Source organism: Elaeis guineensis, chromosome 2, assembly GCF_000442705.2.
Source record: "Elaeis guineensis isolate ETL-2024a chromosome 2, EG11, whole genome shotgun sequence".
Taxonomy (NCBI): Eukaryota; Viridiplantae; Streptophyta; class Magnoliopsida; order Arecales; family Arecaceae; genus Elaeis; species Elaeis guineensis.
In genome coordinates this window covers 17,405,725-17,411,897 of record NC_025994.2, presented here as the reverse complement: position 1 = coordinate 17,411,897, position 6,173 = coordinate 17,405,725, and positions in this window count along the sequence as shown.

Below are 6,173 nucleotides of genomic sequence, written 5' to 3'. Positions count from 1 at the left end.
CACTTTTCAATGGGTCTAATTACACCTATTGGAAAGCTCGGATGAAGATTTTCATACAAGCACTCGACTATGATATGTGGAGTATCATAGTGAATGGTCCTCACACACCCATCAAGATTATAGATGGTGAGGAGTCAACCAAATTCGAGAAAGAATGGGATGAGGTTGACAAGAAATTGGCACAATTAAATGCCAAAGCCATGAATGTTCTTTATTGTGCACTAGATGCTAGTAAATTTAATCGCATTTCTACTTGTGCATCTGCTAAAGAAATTTGGAATAGGTTAGAAGTCACCCATGAGGGAACAAATCAAGTAAAAGAGTCTAAAATAAACATGCTTGTACATAAATATGAATTGTTCAAAATAGAGCATGATGAGTCCATAACTGCTATGTTTACTCGTTTTACTGATATAATCAATGGTTTAAAGAGTCTTGGCAAATCTTATACTAACAGTGAACTTGTAAGAAAGATTCTCAGGTCACTGCCAAGAACTTGGGAAGCCAAGGTGACTGCCATCCAAGAAGCAAAGGACTTGAACACTCTACCTCTAGAAGAGCTTCTTGGATCCTTGATGACTCATGAACTTAGCATGAAGCAACATCAAGAGGATGAAGTCAAAAAGAAAAGAACCATTGCCCTCAAATCCACAACTTCGCCTGATTATGAAACGGATGACTCTGAAGATGAAGATCAGGATGAAGAGATGGCTCTCATCACCCGGAAATTTAAGAAGTTTCTAAGAAAAAGGAAACAGGGGATGAGAAAGAAATTCACAAAAGGGGATCAAAGCAAAGAAAAGGAGAAAGATCAACCCCCTATATGCTACGAGTGCAAGAAGCCAGGACATTTCAGATCCGAATGTCCACAATTGAAGAAAGGTCCAAAGAAGTTCAAAAAGAAGGCAATGATGGCGACCTGGAGTGCGAGTGATGACTCAAGCTCCGACGAGGAAACCTCAACAGAACAAGCTAATCTGTGCCTGATGGCACATGAAAATGAGGTAACTTCTGAATCCACTAGTGAATTTACTTTTGAAGAATTGCATGAAGCATTCTATGATTCAATTGATGAATTAAAGAAACTAGGGAAGAAAAACAAAGAGCTGAAATTGGAAAATCAGTCCTTAGTGAAACAAGCTGAAAATCTTTCAATTGAAAAATTCACCTTGATTCAAGAAAATTAAAACTTAAAGGATGAAATGAACAAGCTGAAATCTATAGTAGATAAGTTCACCTTAAGTTCAAACAAACTAAATATGATCCTTGAAAATCAGAAAGCTATATATGATAAGGCTGGACTTGGTTATAAACCCCTGAAGAAACAAAAATTTCTGAAGGATATTTATTCAAGTAACAAGTCTACAAATATTACTTGTTTTAAATGTGGAAGAATAGGACATAAATCATACACATGTCTTATTAACAAATATGCAAACACAAAGAAAATATGGGTTCCAAAAGGAACCATTCTGACTAATCTGAAAGGACCCAAGAAAGCTTGGGTACCTAAGACAGAAACGTGATCTTTGCTTGCAGGTGTGTCTAGCATCCCAAGAAGGAAACAGGAAATGGTATCTTGACAGCGGATGCTCGAGACACATGACTGGTGATGAATCACAATTCATCACGCTTGATGCTAAGGATGGAGGGATGGTCACTTTTGGAGATAATGACAAAGAAAAGATCATCGGGATAGGTAACATTGGTATCACTCCCTCCAAATACATTGAGAATATTTTATTAGTTAAAGGTTTAAAGCATAACTTACTTAGCATTAGTCAATTCTGTGATAAAGGATATAAAGTAAGTTTTGAATCATCTGTTTGCATTGTGACGAGTCCTATTAACGATGGCATTAAATTTATAGGACATAGGCATGGCAATGTTTATATGGTAGACTTGAATGATTTAACTAAATTAGACATGCAATGCCTAGTTTCTTTAAATGCTAAAATAAATGAGACTAGTTGGCTGTGGCATCGTAGACTTGCACACATTAGCATGCATTCTCTCTCAAAATTTATTAAAAAAGATTTAGTTCTCGGTTTGTCAAAACTGAATTTTGAAAAGGATAGAATTTGTGATGCATGCCAATTAGGTAAACAAACTAGAGTATCATTTAAATCCAAAAACACTGTTTCAACTTCTAGACCTTTAGAGCTCTTACATATGGATTTATTTGGACCAATAAGAACCACCAGTCTAGGAGGAAAATGATATGGCTTTGTAATTATAGATGATTATTCTCGTTTTACTTGGGTTTTCTTTTTAGCTCACAAAAATGAAACTTTTCAAATTTTCACGAAATTTCATCGAAAAGTCACTAATGAAAAAGGGTTTTCAATTCAAAATATTAGAAGTGATCATGGAACAGAATTTGAAAATCATGACTTTGAAAATTTTTGTGATGAAAATGGAATTGGCCATAACTTCTCTGCTCCTAGGACACCCCAACAGAATGGGGTAGTAGAAAGGAAAAACAGAACCTTAGAAGAAATGGCCCGTACCATGCTTTGTGAAAGCAACCTTCCAAGATATTTTTGGGCAGAAGCTATTAACACAGCATGTTACATTTTAAATCATGCTTTAATTAGATAATTTTTAAAGAAAACCCCCTATGAACTTTGGAAAGGAAGAAAACCAAATATTGCATATTTTCATATTTTTGGTTGCCGATGTTTTGTATTAAATAATGGCAAAGAAAAACTTGGTAAATTTGATGCAAAATCAGATGAAGCAATCTTTCTAGGTTACTCCTCCACTAGTAAAGCATTTAGAGTGTTCAACAAAAGAACTTTAGTAGTTGAGGAGTCCATACATGTTGTCTTTGATGAATCTAACGATCTTCCTTCAAGGAAGAATGAGGGTGTTGATGATGCAGATCCACTAATAGAAGGTATGAAGGAGATCACTTTGAAAGACTCAACAACTCCAGAAGACAAGGATCAAGAAGTCAAACAAAATGAGAAAGGTGAAGAAATTCAAGAACAACCTCAAAGTACAAATGACTTATCCAAGGAATGGAGGTATGTTCACAACCACCCTAAGGAGTTAATAATTGGTGATCCTATGCATGGGGTAAAAACACGTTCTTCACTTAGAGATGTACTTAATCATTGTGCATTTGTATCTCAACTTGAACCTAAAACTTTTGAAGAAGCTGAGAATGATCATAACTGAATTAATGCTATGCAAGAAGAACTTAATCAATTTGAAAGAAATAATGTTTGGACCTTAGTGAAAAGACCTAAAGATTATTCAATAATTGGTACAAAATGGGTCTTTAGAAACAAATTAGATGAGCATGGAAATGTAATTAGAAATAAAGCAAGACTGGTTGCTAAGGGATATAATCAAGAAGAAGGAATTGATTTTGATGAAACCTTTGCACCTGTTGCTAGATTAGAAGCCATTAGACTTCTACTTGCTTATGCTTGCTTTATAAAATTCAAACTATTTCAAATGGATGTTAAAAGTGCATTTTTAAATGGATATATTTCTGAAGAAGTATATGTAGAACAACCCCCTGGATTTGAAAATCATGCTTTTCCCAATTATGTCTTTAGATTAAATAAAGCTTTATATGGTCTAAAACAAGCACCTAGAGCATGGTATGAAAGGCTAAGCAAATTTCTACGAAATAATGGTTTCTCAAGAGGCAATGTAGATACAACCCTATTTATTAAAAGAAACCAAAATGATATGCTAATTATACAAATTTATGTTAATGACATAATTTTTGGGTCTACTAATGAATCCCTTTGTCAAGACTTTGCTAAGCTTATGCAGGGAGAGTTCGAAATGAGCATGATGGGAGAACTCACCTTCTTCCTCGGACTCCAAATCAAACAATCAAAAGAGGGAATCTCCATCACCCAAAGCAAGTACACTAAGGAACTACTCAAAAGATTTGGAATGGAGAACTGCAAACCAATTGGCACACCAATGAGTCCCTCAAGTAAGCTTGACAAGGATGATGAAGGTAAAAGCGTAGACTTAAAATACTATAGAGGTATGATTGGCTCATTATTATATCTAACTGCAAGTAGGCCTGATATCATGTTTAGTGTTTGCTTATGTGCAAGATATCAATCTAATCCTAAGGAATCTCATTTGAATGCTGTTAAAAGAATCCTTAGATACTTAAATGGTACACAAACTATAGGGTTATGGTACTCTAAGGACTCATAAATTAATTTGTTAGAATATTCTGATGTTGATTTTGCTGGATGTAAATTAGATAGAAAAAGCACAAGTGGAACCTGCCAATTTCTTGGAGTAAACCTAATCTCATGGTTTAGCAAGAAACAAAATTTGGTGGCACTGTCTACGGCTGAGGCCGAATACATTGCAGCCGAAAGTTGTTGTGCTCAAATCTTGTGGATTAAGCAACAACTCGAAGATTTTGGAATCAAACTTAATGAAACACCAATAAAATGTGATAATACTAGTACCATAAATCTATCTAAAAATCCAATTCAACACTCAAGATCTAAACATATTGAAATAAGACATCATTTTATAAGAGAACATGTTCAAAACAAAAATGTAATTCTTGAATTTGTTTGCACTGAAAATCAATTAGCCGATATCTTTACAAAGGCCCTTAGTGAGGATAGATTCTGTGAAATTAGAAGAAATCTAAGAATTCTAGATCCATTTGTCTGAAATTTCTCAATTTCCAAAGAATAGATGTCAAAAACTCTTAGAACTCAATTTTCAACATCTATCCTGGTCCCAAAAGCTCAGATTTATCACTCTAAAAACTTATCATTGAGCAAAATTCTTTCACTCAAAATTTTGAATTTTTCTGGAATTTATTCATATTTTTCCTGATTTTCTGAACTTCATGAGTCGACCCCCATGAGTCGACTCAATGGCAAACTTGTAAATCCCACAAACTTCCATCGGGTTCATTGTTTTTAAACGGGAAACCCTGTTTGTGAGATGACTCATCTTCTCATCGTCTTCCTTCCGAAAGCCGTTCTTTCCAACTCTTTTTTTGCTCCAAATCCAAAAATCAATTCTGAGGCAATTCTCCCTCCTACTCTCCACCAAAAATTGCCTCCTTGGAAAAGAGATTTCTCGTGCTTTCTCGCATTGCTCGGCGCGGGTGGAACGTGCCCTAGAACTTCACCGTTCATTCAAAATCCGCTTCTTTTCTCCTCCAAAATCTCTCTTTATTCTCTTGTGATCCCTCCTCCACTGAATTCAAGTCTCCTTGTCTGCTACTTTATTGGATATGGCTCCAAAGATGAAACTTCTCCAAAGAAGAAAATCAATCTGTGAGCCTGAGGAATTTATCCGAAAGAAAAGGCATGCTCAGTCTTCTAGTGTTCCCACTCCAGTTTCAGTACCTGCTCAAGGTCCCTCTCAATCCTCAATAAGCCCCAGTGTAAATCCTCTTTCTGATAGAAAAGTAGAAATCGAGAAAAATATAGACTTTCGGTTCTTTGAGAAAGAAGGCTTTACTTTTGCTACCAAGATCAAAAATCAAGGATGGGAACTTTACTGCTCCCTTAAGGAAGTCACCTATGTTGATATAGTCAGAGAGTTCTACCAGAACCTAAATTATGAAAATGGGTCAGTGACTTCAACTGTAAAGGGGATTGACATATGCTTGGATTCTAGGATATTGGGAGAAATACTTCAGTTGCCTAGTGAAGGATACTCATATATGGAACTCCCAATTAAAGAAGAAGGGATCAGAATTATCTTAGGAGAAGCTTTTTCAGGAAATTTAAACAAATTGGAAGCAAAGCTATTATCCATTGAGATGAGGGTCCTGCATCAGATTGTAACAAAACTCTTCTTTCCTAGGAGTGGTAGACATGACTTACTGTCCGGCAGAGATGTATGTGTCATGTTTCATGTCATCACTCAGACCCCCCTAAACCTCCCCGCACTTATGATAGAGGCCATGAGAGAAACTTTGAATAGATCCAAGGCACACTTGCCTTATGGTATGGCTCTTACTAGAGTATTCAGGAGGTTTGGAGTTAGCTGTGAGGGGGAGACACCTACCAAGCTCTCACATGTGGACACTTTCAACCAACACAGCCTGCACCGAATGAGAATTACAAAGACTGTTGGTGGTTGGATCAAGGGCTCTGAAGAAAGAACTGAGGAGAGAGTTGAGGAAAGAGCTGAAGGCAGAACTGAAGGCAGAG